The sequence below is a fragment of the Nanorana parkeri genome, unplaced genomic scaffold (genome assembly GCF_000935625.1).
Source record: "Nanorana parkeri isolate BGI_ZX_2015 unplaced genomic scaffold, ASM93562v1 scaffold340, whole genome shotgun sequence".
Lineage (NCBI taxonomy): Eukaryota > Metazoa > Chordata > Amphibia > Anura > Dicroglossidae > Nanorana > Nanorana parkeri.
The window spans coordinates 445,921-465,962 of NW_017306608.1; the positions used below are offsets into that span (position 1 = coordinate 445,921).

At 40.3% G+C, this 20,042-nt stretch overlaps 1 protein-coding gene across 1 annotated transcript in view; it reads right to left on the bottom strand.

Moving 5' to 3' along the window:
* BASP1 (brain abundant membrane attached signal protein 1) overlaps positions 1–19,830 on the bottom strand; it is a 69,918-nt gene extending 50,088 nt beyond the window's left edge. Inside the window, exon 1 of the mRNA XM_018558460.1 lies at positions 19,641–19,830. The gene's annotated coding sequence lies outside the window, so the exon portion shown is untranslated. The remainder of the gene's footprint in view (positions 1–19,640) is intronic.
* Positions 19,831–20,042: the final 212 nt, after the last annotated feature.

Consider the following 20,042-nt stretch of genomic DNA (forward strand, 5'->3'; position numbering starts at 1 on the left):
AGGCTGGGCACACACCTTACAACCATCGCAAGACTTTTGTCTTGCGATGGTTGTAAGGTACTTAAAAAAACGTACGATCTGCCTATGTTGCATAGGCAGATCGTACTTGCGATGATCGCAAGCCACGCCCCCTGATGGGCGGGCTTCCGATGACCGCAATGCCGAACGGGCAGTGTGCGCTTGCGCACACCGGCCCGTGCGGCTGTTATCGTACGGACATGCCACAAACCCGCCGAACATCGTACGATGCTCGGCGGGTTTTCAAACATGTCCGTAAGTTTAAAGTCGTGCGACCTTACAGTAGTAGAGGTCGCACGGCTTCCACACACCTTACGAACATCGTACGATCGCGGGATTTCCAGCGATTATCGTACGATAATCTTAAGGTGTGTGGGCACCCTTACATAGACACTATATCAAATACAATCTCCACCTCCAGGTGAGGTTTCAGTTTTACGTCAAGTTGAAAACCTATTCAGGCTGTTTTCACCTCCTGTAGATTATAATGGAGTGCTATCCAGTTAGAATTACCTATTGCAGTCAACTGCTGTCGCGATTAAGATTTATGTTTCAGACTACAACACAACCCAGGGTGCGCTCACTAGAGAGGTGACACAAAGACTACTGTCTAAAATGTAATTAAAAACATTCAAATCAGGAAATATGGGATGAAAAAATATTAATTCAAAATGTCTTAAAAACAAATAGTACACTGGCGAAGTACACTGGCGAAGTACTGAACACTTTAACAAAACAAAAAAAAGAAGCGCACTATATAGTGCAGGCAAGACATTTATTGATAATAAAAAGAACTGCACAAATGATATACAGGCTAGTCACAAAAGCCATCTTAATAGTAAACAAGCTGGACTCCTTCAATGCTAGCATGTGGGGATAAATAGTTCAGACTGCAACCCGGGCAGCTAGGGCCTCAGTAGGGACAGAGCTGAAACAGACATCCCATGATCATGTACAAGCCCCACATCTAAGAAACATGACAAGTTTCAAAGACTGCTCCCAACAGGAAGCAACCCCATCTACTGGCTCCAAGAGACTGACTACAACCACCAATGTATGCTGTCATATTGTCAAACTGCGCCAACACAACAAGGATGGCCTAAGACACACTAAAAAAAGAACAAGCCGCAGTGTTTTAGAACAATAGGGGAAGTCAGCATGACAGCTCCTATAACAAAAGAAGCAACTAAAATACAAAAAAAAACTGAAAAAAAATACACCAGTACCACAGAGAAAAGAGATTATATGAAACTTTCCAAATGTTATCTACCCACTTTATTTTGCATATTTGCACATATATGCATGGAAAATCTATAAACAAACAATATATAAATAGATCTCTTTAAAAAAACATATAGGAAGAGGAAACCACTAAAAAGAAACTGTATATAAAAATAAAAATCATGCGTTTCAATGTCTTTATTAAGTCCATATGGGGACAGATTATTGAGCGTAAAAATCCAGAAGGTTTCTCTCTCATAGAATCTGATTCCCCCTATAGGCAAATTCAATGGAATTGCTTCAATACCAAGCACTATGTAGGATCAGCATTATGGTTTTCAATGAAATACCAAGTCATGCTATATTTAACCTTTTGATTGGGAATATTTTGCCTGTGCTCAGCAAACCTTATTCACAATGTCCCGATAGTGCAAGTGCGACCTATATACAAAAGCCAGTAGGTGCAAGTTAAGGTGGCCATACACTGTACAACCATCGCAAGACCTTAGTCTTGCGATGGTTGTAAAGGGATTAAAAAAAACGTACGATCTGACCATCTTGGACGGGCAGATAGCAATCTCGATCATCGCAAGCCACGCCCCCTGAGGGGCGGGATTGCGATGACTGTAATGAGGGGTGGGCTTACGCTGACTGCAAACGGGCAGTGTGCGCGTGCGCACATCGGCCCGTTCGTCAGTTGTCGAACCAGCAGGCCACCGACTCGCCGAGAATCGTACGATTCCCGGCGGGTTTTCAAACATGCTGGTTCGATGGAAGACGTGCGACCGTACAGTAGAGCCTTCCATACACTGCACGATTCTCGTACGATCGCGGGATTTCCCGCGATTCTCGTACGAGAATCGTGCAGTGTATGGGCACCTTAAGGCAATACACCACAAAAAGCAGCAAGTACCATATTTTAATTTTCCACATTTATAGGAGGCCCATTATATTCAATATAGACACAGCTTGAGATGACCAATCGGAACCCACTACTTACAGCAATAATATTTTTAGTGAACCAAGGTATATGCAATGGAGTCATCTTTTTATTACCATGTTAAAAACAAGCTTTACATTAGCGCCCTTGCTGGCTAGAAGATTTGTTTTCTGGGGAATTGGTGGTTGTACATTTTTAAGAATTGCACATCCCATAAACCTTCTTTTACTAGGTACAAATTGAGTGTGTGGAATCTTTTCTGTTAGCCTTTATAAATCTGATGCCACCACATTGTGATAATCCTATTTCTCACAAACTGACTATCTTCCCAGGCATGTATAATATGGAGCAACTCCATGCAGACCTGGAACACACTGCTCATAACAGCCAGTTAAAGATAAGGTGAATTGTCAAAGATGTGAATTGTCAAAAGATGCTATTAAAGAGTAACTCCAAGAATTGGAAAAAGTAAATCTTGCAGTGGGGCTTCCCCCCGCTTGCCACACACTTGCCTCCCCCCCAACAGCCCCTAGCCAAAAGGTGATGAAATGCTCTTTCTAGCAAGATCCCATGAAATAGTCTAAAGCTGCTTCAGCACAGGGCAAGGAGCATCTTCTTGTGAGATTAGTGCTGCTCAGCATTTCCCAGGATCTTGTCAGAAGGAGTGTGACATCACACCCAGTAGTATGGAAGACAAGTAATTATAATAAATGTATCCTACTTTTTTTTTTTTTTACAGCACAGGGCACTGGGGATGTGGTGGAGGGATACAGTAAAAAAAAAACAAAAAAAAACACCCTACCTTGCTGTTAGTGCAAGGTCCACATTAAAAATAAATATCCTCTTAAAAGGACAATGATTTTGAAAAATATTGCATCCAGATAACCATTTCGTAAACGCCAATAAAGATAGTATACATTACATGAAACCCCTCTCTTATCTTGGAATGCTTTCATTTAGAAATGTCTCCACATTTCTATGGTGTCTGAGATGCCCAGCAAAATTACAAAGAATCCATTTGCTAAGCACTACCGTCACATGAACTAACCACATACAATTCTCAGAACAATACTTTTCGCAATAGTTGTCTTTTAAGTTGACAAATGTGGGACCATATAACACTGACCATTCTGAGATGCACGAAAAAGTGGAAACAGTCACATCTCTATAAACCACTTCGAAAGAAGCTTTATGCCTAGGGCAGCGTATTAAAGCAATTAGGACTGCAGATGCCAAGCCCAATTGACAAACCCAATCATTTACTGATTAGATGGATTGAGCAAATTGAAGGACATTGATGAAAGGCACAAATTTCCATTCATGAGTGTTGGCAACCTTGGGTTCTATAATTGTCAGTTTTAGCCGATAGGCAGCTGTCACAAGCAATGACGGCAATAGCCATATTTACTTATTTCAGTCATTTGCACATAAAACAACAATTAAAAATAATGGAGATGTATTATGTCTGTTTTATAACTCTTAAAACTCAGGTTTTATTAATATCCATACATTTTCAAGTTACATTTAGCAGTTAAATAATGATGTGATAACTTAATGCTTGCTGTAAGGGAACGTATAGCAGTTTTGAATAGATTTCATTATGGTCAGGAGTAAACAAAATAAAATTACATTTACTATCCAGCCAGTAGGGCAGGCTTTAGTCTCCATTTAGCAATGTAATTTGCCTCCTTTACTGTAGAAAAAGGAATCTATTCACACTAGAAGATTAACAGGGTTATTCAAAAAAGGGTGAAGAGTTTGGAGAAGGCAGGAGAAGTGCACAATCTAGGCCAAAACAGCGGCTTTGGAAAGATTCTCCAATTCAGCTCACTTTCCAGTTCAGCTATGTTGGTCTAGATCAGGGGTGCCCACAAGGTCGATTGCGATCTACCAGAACAAAAAATAACAAAAATAAAATAAAAAAAATAGTAAAAAATAAAATAAAAAAACGTTTTTTTTCTTGCCTCAGGCACAAAAGGAGCTGGCTACGGCTATGCTCCCGTGGTGCTCGTGCGGCTGCCGGCTGAATGTGTCAGACGCTGCAGATGGAAAGGTGCAAGACACCCTATGTGCAACGTCGGCCACACGAGCACCACGGGAGGATAGGACACCGGGACATGTAGGGCGCACTGGAATGTAAGCCGGCCGACTCCCTGCATTCAGGTGCAGGAGGGGGTGTGGAGCTGTATTGAGGTCAATGGCATCGCCCACATTGCGATCGCCCGCACTCGGAACGCAGGCACATTAGTGCCTGCATTTCGGTCCAGTGCGATCTGCAAAAATAGTGCTCGCAGCATTTTTGCAGATCGCACTGGACTGGAACACAGGGATCGCACTGTGGGCGAGGGGCCTGCCTGCGGAGCCTGGCTGCGGTGCCATTGACTTCAATGCACCGCCACGCCCCCTCCCGCCCCTGAATGCAGGTGTTTTTTCGTTGGTAGATCTCAATGAGCTCGTCATTTGAAAAGTAGATCTCCAGACGAAAAATAGTGGGCGCCCCCTGGTCTAGATTGTTCACTTCTCCTGCCTTCTCCAAACTCGTCACCCTTTTGTGCATAACCCTGTTAGAGGCGTGATGTATCTCTTATTGGGCAGCTCCATCCAAGACTTCAAAGGCAAGCAGTGTCTGCCTTTGAAACTAGTTTTAAACTAAACTAGAACAATGCTGAAAATTTTCAGTAGCTTAATTGTGCTACTAATGTCACTAACAACTCATTAATATACAGATAGAAAAAATGGTTTCTTATAGTCCATGCCACACAAGAAGCACGTAGTCATGATGAATATTGCATGATCACACAATGCTTCAGCTTGGTGTAATTGATTGCTAATAAATGTACACAAAATCACTGAAATGTATGTAGTGTGGTTGAGCTATTACAAACTGCCTATGTAGGCTCAAGCTACCTTTTAACTTTAGATATTTTACCTTCTAGATATTTATTTGGAGCAGGCTTTTGGGCAGACCGTAAGCTGCTCTAAAGTGTCCCCAAGACACAGTGGGGTCAGACAGAGTTTCCTCTTGGTATGCAAGAAGCTAAGCTTTTCAATGTTTAATCTTTTGTTAGGACAGATTGTGTTAAAATCTAGTTTATAACCGATAATGAGAGCTTTCAACACAGTACAAACAGGGTTAATTATGGTATATATTACCTCTACACCCCTTGCCTATCAGAGGAAAATTCAGTTTAAAGAACTCACTGCAGGAATTAGAAATATGTGCATTTTTGGCACATCACTAAGTATTTTTTCTCTACCTGCATTGTCTGCAAATGCATAAAACATAGGAAAATGTTTATAAATTGCAGAGATGCATTACATATTTTGCCCTGACAAACACTTTAAAAAAAAAATATGGGCCACTAGTATACAGTACCTATAAAAAGGGCCTATATCTATAAAAGTGGTGTATTCGGATTATGCTATATGGTTATTTATGAATTTAATATTCAATATATTAATTTAGTCATTAAATGGATGTTATTGGTTTCTTTATTTTTGGCAACATAGTTTTTTTCAATCTATTTATTGTAGACAATTTCACCTGACAGATCTTGATAGGTAAAAGCAAGCAGGTCTGATGTCTATGTCCCCCCCCCTCCCGGCTGCAAGTTGGTCTCCTCTAATAGCTCAAAACTAGAACATGATAGACTGTGGCAGATGACTGTCAGATTCAGCAAGTATGTTCAACTATTTTCTGGTGGCTATGGACAAATAAATGTGGAAGTAGAAGTGTACTAAATTATAGCAACCATTCAGTAATAGGTTTCCAAACTAGTGAAAGTTTTCTGAAGATTAATACACCATTGATATTTGCCCTGACGTTAAATATATGTTGTTAAATATTAATGTAATTAAAGTCTGACTGATAACTATAAATAACTGCACTCAATTGTTCTTTAAATAATGCCAATACAATCCTATGGGCTTTATAAGAAAGATGTACAAGTTAATAAATCATAGAAACTAATTAGAAATCAGCTTTAGCCAGCCTGATTCTACTCAACTTCTGAATGTCAATACTCAGTGGGTTACTCTTAAGTTACTGCATCAGTGTTCTTTGTACCTTGTTAATGAACAGTAATCATGTGTTTACAGTGCTGCTGCAGCAAGATAACCAAATAAATCCCTGAGCAACAGTAGTTCAGTGCCCCTTTACCCCTTTTATAATAGTAATAGGAGTCACCTTTAGACTTAATATACATCATCCACCATTCTAATTAACCTATTTGTATACCAAAACGCTTGTTATACAACATAGCATTCTTCAGTATTCTCCCAGATAGCAAATGTAAAGTGACACTATACTCAGGAGTTAAATCTTTAAAAAAAAAACATTCAAGTTCCTTAACTATTAACAAAAATGTATCTTATTTGTGTATCACTCGGTTGTAGATCCCCAAATCATCACTGAATTTGTGCCGACACTGCCCTGCCTTCTGGAGGGTGACTACTTTGGCTCCCCATGGTCTCTGTGTGTATTGTAAAAGTAGCCACCGCTCCAAGATCACTCCATGATGATCTACAATCTCAATACAAATTAGTAATCTAAACATGAGATTGTAGTCCATCACGAAAGCAAGCTTGGAGCAGTGGGTACTTTACAACACACAAAGAGACCATGGGGAATGATGGGGATGATCTGAGGATCTACAGCTGAGTGATACACAAATAACATACATTTGTGTTAATAGTTAAGGAACTTGAATGCATTATTAAGGTTTAACTCCTGAGTTTAGTGCCACTCTAAGCTTGTGTGCAGCCCCTTTACAGTAAAAGACTCCAATGACATTGGAATATATCCAGTTTATGAATTAGAACTTTTACAGTTTGGGCACCTGCATATGTAGTCTAGAGCAGAGGTAAGGGCTTGTTCACACCAAATGCAGACCAGATCTGCATGAGTTTCTGCACACGCAGTGCAGTGTGTTTTGCCGCATGTTTGCCTCGTTCAGGGCCGTTTTTGCCAAATGCAGACCAGATCTGCATGAGTTTCTGCACACGCAGTGCAGTGTGTTTTGCCGCATGTTTGCCTCGTTCAGGGCCGTTTTTGACAAAAAAAAAAAAATGTTAGTTTCAAATGGGCTTTCAGTGCGTTCTGGTGCATTTGCATGTGTATTTCTGATGAGTTCGCATGCGTTCCAGAGCATGTAAAATAGGGCTTGCTGCAGGTTTTTTACATGCTCTGGAACTGAACGCTGCCGGGAGAGCTAGAGCCCAAAATACCATTGGAATACATTGGACGCAGTTTTGATCCGGTCTGTAACTGCTCTGCTCTGCTCCTGGAACGCGCTTGGTGTGAACTAGCCCTTAAGCAGAAGATGGAAATCTACTATAGAGGCACTGAAGCGTGTCAAGATCTACAGTTCCAAAAATAAAAAGTCTGATTTTATACTATTTACAATAAAATAAGCAGGGAAGAAGGGAATAAAATATAAAATGATCATTTACAGGCTCAAAACGAAAAGACCTGTTTATGCATCCCTTTTCTCCCCTGGGCAGGGATCCCCCTGCTTGGAACTCCTGCCAGTCAGTGGTTTTAATAACACTGCTGAGCAGCTCCAAGGCTGCTACTTCTAGGTAAGCTGTACAGTTCATTTTAGAATGCCAATATACATTTTCTCAAATTTGGCTGTGCCTTACAGGCGCAGACAAGTGTCAGAAGCACATTAAAAAGCAGTACGTTTTTAAGACAAGGTACGGAATAAAGGTGAGCAGCTCCAGCAAAGATAGAATCTGCAGATTAAAACCCTTCATTGAGAAGACCTCTGCTGAACAGTTGTGGGGAGAATCTGAGCGGGGTTTATAGTTATGCGAAAGTGGGAAATGTTAAGGGTGATTACCATCCTACAAAAGCCATGGCATACGATATAGATCTGTTCTAATATTTCTGTTGGCTTGACAACTTGACAATTCAGTTGGCTGGAGGCTAAACCGGATTCCAGGTAAGGGCTGGAAAAAGCTGGGCAGTCAAAATATATTGTGTGATGCAAATCTCTGAGTACATTATTATATGCCCTCTTGTGACCCTAAAGAGAACTATGGCAAAAAAAAAAGGTTGGGCCAGAACTCTCTTTTAATTATGTTACCATTAATCTCCTCATCCATTTGCATTCCAGATAAGTTTTCATTCAGAATGAGAAGGTTGTCTGTAAGCAGCAATGTTTTATATTTTTTTTGTAAGTTATGCAATGTTGATGAGAAACATGTAACAAATAAAAGTAGATGTTATCCCAATTTGGCTTGAAAACTGCAAACACACTTTAAAATTATTTATAGCCTTTAAAAAAAAAAAAAAAAAAAGCCCACATGAATGATTCTACAAAATTAGAATACCTGAACACTTGACATGAAAATAATGACTTCTAACTGTGCTTTAGCAATGTGACAATTTTTATCACTTAGTTTATTTAGATGCATCTGTGCTGGCTAGTTTTTGTACTTTTTTGCAATTTGCTCTTTACTTTTTTAAAAGAGAGATAAAAATACAAGAATATTTATTATTACTAATACTACATTAATAACATCAATGCAAATTCTAGCTGAATTTGTATGAAACTAGGTAAAATAGCATTACTTTTTGTGTCATAGTTTTAAGTGTGTGAACTCTTAACAATTAACTTCGCTAATTTGCTCACTTTCATCCATTATCCAATTAAAAAAAAAGAAATTTCATATATGTTTGATAGGTGCAAAAAATAAAATAAAAAAGTAAAGATACTGGTTGATCTTCCCAGAAATCCAGTAAGCTCTAAACCTCTTGTCCAAAGCTGACAACAGAGTGAGGCTGATTTACTTAAAAAAAAAAAAAAAAGAGTTGAGAACCTTTACAGGAAATCATTGTGTAAAAAATCACTTTAATTATCCAAACATGCAAAAGGAAATCCCTGTTTGTGTTTTTGATCTGCACGTTGTTAAATAATTGAAGTGAATATTCACACAAATTTATTGTGTTAAGATTCTCAAATACTTTAGTAAATCAGCCTCAGTGCCTCTGCTGCAATGAAACCCAAAGCAGTGTTATCAGCCCTGTCAGTTCATCACTTAAAACACAAAAAACCTCCCCCAATGTTATAGAGATGGAGAGAGGGGACGTTCAATTAATCCAAATGTCCCTGAGACAGGAAGTACGTTACTGGCAGGATCACCAAATAAAAACATGGGGAAAAAAGCATTACAAAAGAAACCAAATGCAGCCGTAAGCTGTAATATATTGCATTTTTGTTGCTGTGTTTAGATACACTTTAAGCACAATTTCAGTTATGCCTCTGTAGTAATGGGGGCATACTCAGCTACTTTTGTTTCCAGATATTTCATGTATTTAGCTCACAAGGAAACAAGCACTGTTCATAAACACTACATTCAATTCACTGATATACTTCCAGTAATACATTTCCATTTTAAGGAAGTTACATGCCAGCCATTATGCACATTTGGAATAATTGCTCGAAAGATGCTAAACATTACTAGTAGAGGCATTTTTATGTGTTACTAATTCAGAATGCAGAAAAATGATGGAAGGAATGCTTCATGGTTTATTTTATCTAGGCATGCTAGCTGTGCAGGAACATACATTTTTCTTGATTTTGTGAGGGTCTGTGCTAGAATTAAAAGTATATCAATTTTTAACAAGGAAACGTGCATTGGGAGGAAAAACTTGAGTACAGTGTTGGGTAGCATGCATTATAAATATCAGATTACTCCTATTTTCAAATAGATATCCCCCTGCCTGTCCCACTGGACCCTGCAGAATTTCCTATGCCAATACAGACTTTGATAGCAGGTATTTGAAAGCATGACAACTCCAAAAGCTGGCCATACACTGTTAGATTTTTGTACAAACTTTCATGTGAAAAATCTTGTCAGAACATTCAATAATGGCATTGGAGACCTGCAGAATGCTGTTCAAAATTTCACTTCAGTTTACCATTGAATTTTGGAATAATTGGAGTTTCGAGAACGAAAACCACATTCCCGCTAGAATTTGTGTTAGAAATATATCCATTCGGCTCATACGATTTTTTTCCCGCTATGGTCAAAAACCATTGTCAATTAAACTACTAGAGAAGAAGAACTAACATTTCAAGAACATATTTTTCAGAATTTTTTGAAAATTTGAAATTCTTCTAGTGTACGGCCAGCTTGAGGTCTGACAATAGGTCAATCAGGCAAAAAACTCTGCATTTGGGTATGGGGGGAGGAGGCATGTCTTCCCCATGTCTGGGGGTTTAGGTATTTATAAAGACTGCAATGAGACAAGGACATTTCGCTTACAAAATTTACAATTAAAGAAATATAGTACCCGCTACCCAGCACTGTGTGAATATTCAAGTCTTTACTCCCTTTTACAAGTTACTTTAGTTAAGCAGATCAAGTTTGTAAGGCCTTTGTTCATGGTACATGACCATTTTTCTCCCTTTTGGCGAGTGATTAAGGTTTAATAGCAGAAAAAAAAAACATGTTAGGGACCATATTTATCCAACATCTATTAGACTTTAAAAAAAGGGAATGATGGGTTTACTTTTTTCTTTTAAAGATTTTTGTTAATATACTGCTGCTATTTATTATAGAGTTAGTCCTTTTTTGTGCTTTCATGTCAAACTGTGATAAAGCACACAAGTAAGCATTTAATTGTATTTGGTACTTGCACTGTGTGCACATGACCATAACCTTTGAAACATACTTTAAAAACTTTTAGCCACTGGAACCCCTTTAAAGCAAGCAAATATACTTTTTTTTTTTTTTAAACCAGCAACCACTGAAAGATTGTTATGCCCAGCAGAAATGTATACGGTTTTATCAATGACACACAAGTAGGGAGTAGTAACTTGGACTTTGCCAGGTTTTTTTATTTAATTGGGCAGCTTCCACAAATAGGATTTGGCCAGCTCACAGACATTAGTTTCACCATATACACTGCTTAATTACTGAACAAGGCAACCAGTTAAGTGGATGTAGAATTATCTGCAGCTCTACAATCCTCTTCATCCAAAAGGTCTGTAATGTTAAAATAGAAGGTTGTTGCATACTGCTTGCATGTAGAATATTAAGAATAGTAGCCTGTCATTTAAAATAAAAAAAGAGCCTATCTTAATTGATTCCTATACAGAGAAAGTCACCCTTAAAAGCACAAAAAAATAAACATTAATGGACATCTGTCAAGAACAGTTAAGATGTTCTAATTGAGAGTCTGTACTAACACTCCTCCCAACCATCCCAGATTTCACGGGGTTGTTCCAGAATTTTACCAAAATCCTGGTGTCCAGTGGGGTTAGGACACCTCTTGCTGCCAGGTGTAGATCTCATACCGATTGTCTCAACCTTAATAAAAGTATGGGGTGCAGAGAGACCACACCTTGGAAACAAGGCTAATTGTATTTAGAGATGCTAACAGAACAGAATTCTAGAACATTCCAGAAGAAAAAAAAAAGGAGCTGTAAGGTCATTATTTAAAAAGGTAATTTTTTTCCCACCTAACCCACCTTAAAGTACTGAAGCACATTTACTTCAGGCATTTATATAGCCAACAATTTATGCAGCACTTTACATACTGCACATTCACACAAGTCTCTGTCCTCAAGGCGCTTACAATCTAAGGTCCTTATCTCACATGCATATAAGGGCCAATTTAGACAGGAGCCAATTAACCTCCAAGAAAGTCTTTGGAGTGTGGGAGGAAACAAGAGTACCTGGAGGAAACCCACACAATCACAAGGAGAACATGCAAACACCTTGTAGATATATAGGTGTATTCTTCCATTGTATGCCCATGTGTGGGTATATGCGTTCATGGAAATGAGCCCTCACTTTTAGGAATATCTAGACACCTTGCAAAGTTTGTTTACACTAGCCAGGTCTTCCCTGCAACCTAAGTGTCCCACCCAACCCCACAGCCCTTCTTTCCATCACCCTTTTTACCCCCTTTGACTCCCTCTTCCCTCCCACTTCGCTTCTTGCCTACCCACACCGGAAATCATTGATTTCCTGAACTACACATAGTTTGCCTTTGTACTTTTTCCATACTTTAACAAAGGTCATGTAAGCATATATTCATAGCAATTTATAAATGTGTTTTGCAACACATTTGGACCGCCATGAATATCTTCAACTTTCATATAGAGTCAGTGGCGGAACTACCAGGGTCGCAGCCGCGACCGGACCCTGGAGTTCCGCCACTTAGAGGGGGCCCAGGACAGGAGAACGGGGCCCGTAGTAACCGCTGATTACCAGGATATTTATTATCCCGGTAACCGCTACAGATACCCACACAATAAATTCGTTAGAATACTGAAAACTCCCTCTAGCTACTGATGTACAAATATCTGTATTGGATACAATTAAAAATAATTATCATCAAACAATACTTGTAAAACATATTAAAATCATATCAAAATTACCTTAACCCCGCAATAACCACCACATATGTATTTACTGAACGGGCACTGTATTTTCCCTTTAAGTGCTTGATTCTCTAAATGTATCAAATGTGCAGTTCCTGAACAGATCTGGAATGCATGTTCAAAACTTTGGTTTAGCAATGCATTCCAGATCAGTTTTTGGGAACTATATCGATCTTCTTCTGTACATACCTTAAGGCACATTCTGCTTCATAGCAAGTGATCAAACCATATAGCGCCATCCTCTTCGGGTAAACTTAACTCCATTCATGCTTATATAACCCTTGCTTTTAAATTGTACTTGCAGTTAAAAGGAACTTTCCAGCCTTCTGGCCCAATAGATTTTAAAAAAGGGGCGTGACATTTGGGGGTAGGGAAAAATTAGACATGCATTATCATCTATGACTTTAGTCTTGTTAGGGTTGGGAAGAGAACACAGAGGCATCTATTACTTTAGTCATACTATCCCATGGAGCACATTATGTAGCACAGAAATGTTTTTCCACAATAAATACTTTTAGCTAGATTTGCAGAACTGGTGGATAACTGGATATGGAGCCATCTTTAATCCCATGTGGATGCAAAACAAGAGAGAAGTTGTCCTCTGAGCCACATTATATGAATACTACACTAACAGGAAAACTTCTCATTTCCAATAGCATGCAATGAGAATCCTAATTTCACCTTAGTTGATATGGATAACAAAAATATTTTCACAACACAATCCCTACGTTCCTACAGCCAATGGCCACTACTAATAGTAAAGAGTAGACCTACATGAGGCCTGGTTCAAACCTAGGCGATTGCAACATTGAGCTGTTTTCTCGCAGTTTTGTATTTTGCGCAATCACCGCACAGAAATGGAGCAGTTCCTTCAGCATAGAGGTGTCTATGGGACCAAAACCTGCACAACAACTGCCCGAAAATAACTACCTTTTTGCATGACAAGCAATTTTTCCCGCAAACGCAACACAAAAGGTGTGAACATCTTCCATTGACTTGAATGCTGTGTTTTGTGTTTTACTGTGTTTTGCGCAATAAATCGCCTAGATGTGAACTAGGACTTAGTGTTAAAGCTGAACTCCAGGATAGCGAATATTGAATAAAATGCAAAAGCCATAAAAGCCATGTGTATTCTTATTGGGATCTCAGTGTGCCTTGTGTATTACTTCCAAATCTGTGCAGTAAAACAGCATGAAACATTCGCTACAGAAGCTTCCTGTAAAAAAGACCAGTCACTGCTGTTCTCTCCCCTTACGCAAGGTGACTGGTAGAGTACATGGAAAACCAGCACTCAAAATGGTATCAGTCCAATAATATCAATTTATTCCCAAAAAGGCATAAAAAAAACAGTCAATAACTGTTAAATCACTGTTTTTATGCCTTTTTGGGAATGCATTGACATTATTGGACTGCTCCCATTTCAAGTGCAGGTTTTCTATGGACTCTTAGATTTAAGGCTTAGGTGGAAGCCTCACCTGGCACCAAGGTTCCATTAGCAGGAGCGGATGTGCGAGAATCAAGCCTTTCCATTTCAGTCTATTGACTGGTTTGGTCTCCACCCCCCTCCTGTAGTTTTCTGCAGGTAGCCCGCATTTGGTGGGCCTGCTGGGTCCCTCTCAAAGCTCTACTTTCTGCACAGGATATGTACTGCACAGTGATGATGTCACTGCTATTTAAATGGCAATATATGGGTTTGCAAAGTCAATTGGGGCACAAAAAGTGGATTTATATCCTCTGTGGCTATTCAGGAATATATTCAAATCAATTTTCTTATGCCCAGAGTTTAGCTTTCAACGTGGTCAATGTCATGTATAGATACCTAATAAAGCAACCCTTTGACAAAGTAACTGATTGCAATGGCTTATATAATCAATAGTTTGACAGCTTCTGAACATTTTAAGACTCCTGAAAAAATAAAAAGCTAAATAAACAAACACTTGTTCCATAAGGCCCTGTATGGTAGGCCCAAGAAGTACCAGCTATTATGATTTCAAAACGTATGTGAAATATGTGAGGTTTTGCAAGCAAACCAGATATGGAATGTCGATCAGCAACATGTGTCACTAACAGATACTGTAAGTATGCAGATAAGGGCTTTATTTTATTTTTTGTGACTTTCCTGATATGTATTCTTGTTCCAAGTCAGTGACTCAGAATGAATTGAGAGCTAATAGGTCAGTATACAGTAACTGCCAGTCAACTAGCAGGTTAACAGAAGCAATGGCAGCCCTCATATTTCTCTCATTTTAGTTTAACTTTAAGGGCTTGTTCAGCACTGCATGATTTAAGAATATTTATGCCCGGAGTTCTTCTGAAGGGCTTGTTCACACCACTCCCATGATTAGCTGCTGGAACACACTGGATCGCAACATGGCCGACTCCCTGCCTTCTGGGGCGGGAGGGGGAGTGGTGGTGCATTTAAGTCAATGGTACCACAGTCACGCCCCCCCACCCACAGTGCAATTGCCTGGGCGAGGCTGCAGTGACATTGGCTTGAATGCACTGCCATGCCCCCCTCTTGCCCCAGAATGCAGGGAGCCAGCCAGGATGTGGTCCAGTGTGTTCATGCAGCTAAGAGTGGTGTGAACAAGCCCTTCAGAAGAACACAGGGCATAAATATTCTTAAACCTTGCAGTGGGGTAACCCCTGCACTGCACGGACTGAGTGCTCAATTTCGTCTTGGAATGAAAATAAAAGTTATCTTCACCTGAACCTTGGAGCAGTTGGCATTTAGACCGGTCCCTGCAGTCTCACTCCCCCTCCGCTCCAGCGGTCTAAGTCTCCATTCACATATGGCGTTTGCGTTTTACAAGTGGCAAAACGTGTGGCACGAAAACGCTCAATTTTTTTTTACATTTGCACAAATTCTGCATGTCTGCGGCTATCACTATAACTGCAAAAGCACAGAATCTGCCCCTAAAATCGTGCTTGGACTATTTTGCGGGATACGCGGTTTCGTACTAAGTGGAAGCCGCAATAGCACAATGGAATGCATTCCTTTTTTTCGTCTAGCGCGTTTCTGAGAGTACAAAGACACGTCGAAAACCGTTCATATGTGAATGGAGCTAAAGGTCCTGAGAGTCATTATGTCCAATACAGTGTTGCTGAAGCGGAGGAGCAGACAGACTGGTCCAACAACCAGCTCCGAGGTTCAGGTGAGTATAACTTATTCGAAAACGAGCACTTAACCCTTGCAGTCCGGGGGTAGCCTCACTCCAAGGGTTAAGAATATTTATGTCCAGAGTTCTTCTTAAAAGCACACTTCACTCTAGGGAATTCCATTGTTATGTGTTAACCTGTTGGATTATAGCATGTGTTGCATTAAGGTATCCCATTCATTTAGAATGAGCTGCCAGTGTATGGAAACAGAACAAAAACTGGACCTGCCCCTTTTTCGGTCTATGGACATCTAGTGTACTCGTGCTTTAGGGAGCCATTCTAATGAATGGCACAGCAATGCACCATAGAGACTGCATTACCCAACCATAAGTCTAAAGGGGGCCTGTAGACTTCTCTTATGTGCTTCATTTTGGTCTGTTAAATATACCATTGAAAGTTTTTTGTTAGATCTGTGTGAGAAGTGCAAAAAAATACCTGCTAACCAGGGATCAGCTGGGGCTTGGTGCAAACCCAGTTTGCCCAAGCCTACTCAAAACTGTGCCTGACCCCTCCCCCTTCATGCCCAATCAGTACTAGCAGTGGCATTCCTCACCTCTTTGTAACATGTTGCTGCGGGGCATGGAATAGGTCTGCCCCAAGTTATATTCGGATGGAATGGAGTGTGTTGATCACAGTTTTGAGCTGCCTTGGGCAAACTCAGAGGAACTGGGTTTTCACCAAGTCCTAGATTATCACTGCTGCTGATCCTGCTATAAATCCAGTGAGCACCTAACTTCCTGTGCATGCTGCTGCACTGAAATCTGAAGCAGTGTTATCAGCACTCTCCAGTTCACCTTTGTTGACCACAGAATCCCTTGCCCCCATGTTTTGGAAATGAGGAGAGGAGGTTTTCAGTAGTCCATACCAGAAGCAAGCATCCTAAGGTGACACTGCTGTTGCTCCATAGATATAGTGAATAAGTGAGCATTGTCACCTTAGGACAGGAAGTGTGTCACTGGCAGGATCTCCAGGTGAAAATAGGACACAAAAAGCCAGAATAATACTAATGCAGCCACCACATCTAAGGCATGATAAGCTGCAATTTTACATTTTTGCTTTTGAGTTTTGATTTGCGGCAAAAAACACAGTGAGAGGAAATCACTAAAACTGGAGCAGTTGTGCATGGCAACCAATCAGCTTCTAGCTTTTATTTATAAAGCTTAACTGAAGATTGAGGCTAATTGGTTACTATGGGCAACTGCACCTGATTGTGTCTGCTCCAGTCTTAGTAAATCCCCACCCAATGAGCATACTTTGCACCAGTAAGTGGACTTTTCCCCATTTTGGCAAATGTCCACGAATATCTGCCCAGATAATGGCTTCATACATTTAATAATATAGCAAACATTTAGTGCAGAAAGCAATATTAACATGCGTACCCACCATCTATGGAGAGCAGTCAGAACAAAAGTAAAAAGGAGTGACTGCTGAATGGTTTCATTGGGTCGCTGCCTATTTCGCTTTCATTTATTAAATACACCCAGCACTGAGTGTAGCATAGTTATTTGCATATCTCCACTGCATCAGCATTCACAATGTAGTTCATTTAAGTTCATTTATTTCTAAATAACTACAAGATGTAACAATAACAAGATATATATTGTATAAACACCACACACAATCATTCCTGGCAATACTGTAAGGCAGCCATTCCTCTTCTGTACCACAATGTAGAAACACACACACACAAAAAAATAATGATTGCAGTTCCTGAAAGCACATAGCACTGTCCCCAAATACAGACAATCCCAATATCTCTATTCACAAATGAGAGAATAGCATCTAAAAACCTTTTAGCTTATTCTGCTTGCAGAGTGATTTTTTTGCATATTTATCATTTTAAGTAGGCATACAATCTTGACAGCGGGTGCCATTTTGAAGCTCACTGAAGCCTAGAAATATAACAACACAAGACAGCACTAGGAACAGCACTGCACCACCCCAAGGTACAAGAAACCAGAAAATGTGGCATTTACAGTGACATCAGCTTTTGTTTTTTCTCCAGTGGAAACCATCTTCAGGTGGTTTAGAAATGACAAAGAAGCTCTCTTTACATATGCCAGTGCAGCTAAAGGCATACATCAAGCCTAGAATGGGTTACAACATGAACTACAGGTAAAAGGTACCAAAAACATATAAAAATAAATATATCTAATAAGTCACAGCCAACTGTCAACCAATCCAACAATGCATGTCAGGCCAATAAACCATTCTTCTTTATTGAGTTCTTCACTTTTGGCACAAGTAGCATCCACAGACTTCATGTATCCATTTTAATTCGTTTTCAGCTATCAAAGCCAACCTGTTTTATGTGAGCTGGCCAAAAGATTTGATCACTAATGCATATACATATGTAGATTCCTAATCTGCTCTGAGAAAATCAGCCAGATCTAGGTTCTACAAAGCCATTGACAGCAATCTCTGTGATTTACAGGCATGTGCTAGCACTGGGTCAGGATATTTATTTTTCATTTTTTAACTTATGTTTTGAAAACAGCTGGATAGGAAAAAGGTAAGCATCCTTGTATTGACAGGGGGAAGGAAATACAAAGAAATCTTTACCAATCCCATACAATATTTCTTAGACAAGGTGTGCCACCTAGGTGCTTTATTCATAAATAAGGTGATGACAAACTGATGTGCATAGAGTGATCAGCACCTTTTAAAACAGTACAAAGAGCAGCTTTTTTTGTGGTGAAGATTCTCTTAGGGAGAAAGATGCTGAGGTCCAGCAAGAGATTCAGGCAGAAGCACACACACACACACACACACACAAAAAGCCCTCCACGCCCCATGCTACTGCGCATGCGTGAGTCAAAGACAAAGGAATTGGTAATTACTGTAAAGTCTCATTCATTTCCACTGCTGTGTTCATCATTTAAATAGAGACGAAGACTTATGGATCTCATTAACGATCACCCTACATGTCAAGTCTATTCTGCTCGCCTAAGCCAAACCGATCAATGATCACCCCATTAGACAGTAGCGATGTACAAAAGGATCAGGGTTGGAATGAAAGCATGAGCAGTAGGTGTCTTCACGTGCCATGGATGAAGAAGACACAATAGTGTGCTGTGCAATGGCTGCGGAGCTGCTCCGGCCAGATGTCATCCAGCTGTTGCATATGCATAGGCACTGCATCAAGCCAAGCATTCCAAGTAGTCTACACATTGCTGCCCCCAAAGTCTGGCAGATCACGCTATTTTACCATCAAAACCTCCGAGATCATTTATCACAAGCTAGCCTAAAAAAAAAAAAAAGGGGGGACCACTGGTGACTGAATGATCAGAGCGATGGGGCTGCGATTAACCCCTTCCTGCCCTGTCAAAGCATCATCATCAGAGACAGCTGAAGCAAGAAACGCCCAGTGTGACTAGAACAGAATCTACATAATCCAAAGTAGGCAAGAATCGGAGCCCTGGACAAAAGGAACACATGAAAAGAACAGTATTTAGGTCATTCATCCCTCCAATGGAGGGGATTCCAGATTAATATGTGCAGATCCCTTAACGAGCAGGCACAGCTTATTCTACTGAGATCTGGTTAGTGACGATCAGTTTGACCAAAAACCTCCCTTGCCCCCCTTTTTCTATTCTTCCCTTCCACCAAAATTTATTTTCATCAGTGCTCAAGCTACTACTCATAGATCTAAACACGTGCTGTATGTGTTCTATAGGTATGCCTTCATGTCAATGACAGTCTGAGATGGTGGCTGATTTTAAAAGATGACAGTTGCTGTATACAGATCCAGAGCGGTCTTTACCGATTCACACCTGCAGGTAGATCAGGGATCAGATTTTATTTTAAAGTAGTCCATCATTGCCCATGCATCAGTGTGTTGGCTTTCAGATCCCCCGCTATATAGAAATGAATTGCTGTCATATGTGTATTGTCCTGCTTACCTTGTTAAATCTCCTGTGTCTGTCCTTGTGTGTGTTGTGTACCCCGGTGTCACAAAGACTCGTGCGAGGCTAGTGCTTGCCCTGGTTAGTCTGGCTTGCCTGTGTCTCCCTCGCTCGGTGGCTGGGACTGTAGTGATTAGAAGCCGTTGTAGCAATGTCTGTGCTGCCTCTGCATTTCTCACTCTCCCTCCTCCCCTTCTGTTTCTTTTTTTCCTCTCTCTCTCCACCCCCTTGTCCCCCCCTTTCCCACTTCTCTCCCACTCCCTCCCTCTCCCCTGCCCATAAGCCACTCTGGGGCTTTTTTTTTTTTTTTTAAATAAAGATTAAAGTGTGTGTGCTGCTCATACGTACCCTCAAATTTAGGAGAGCGCACTAGTGAACACTGGGGATGGGAAGATGTGT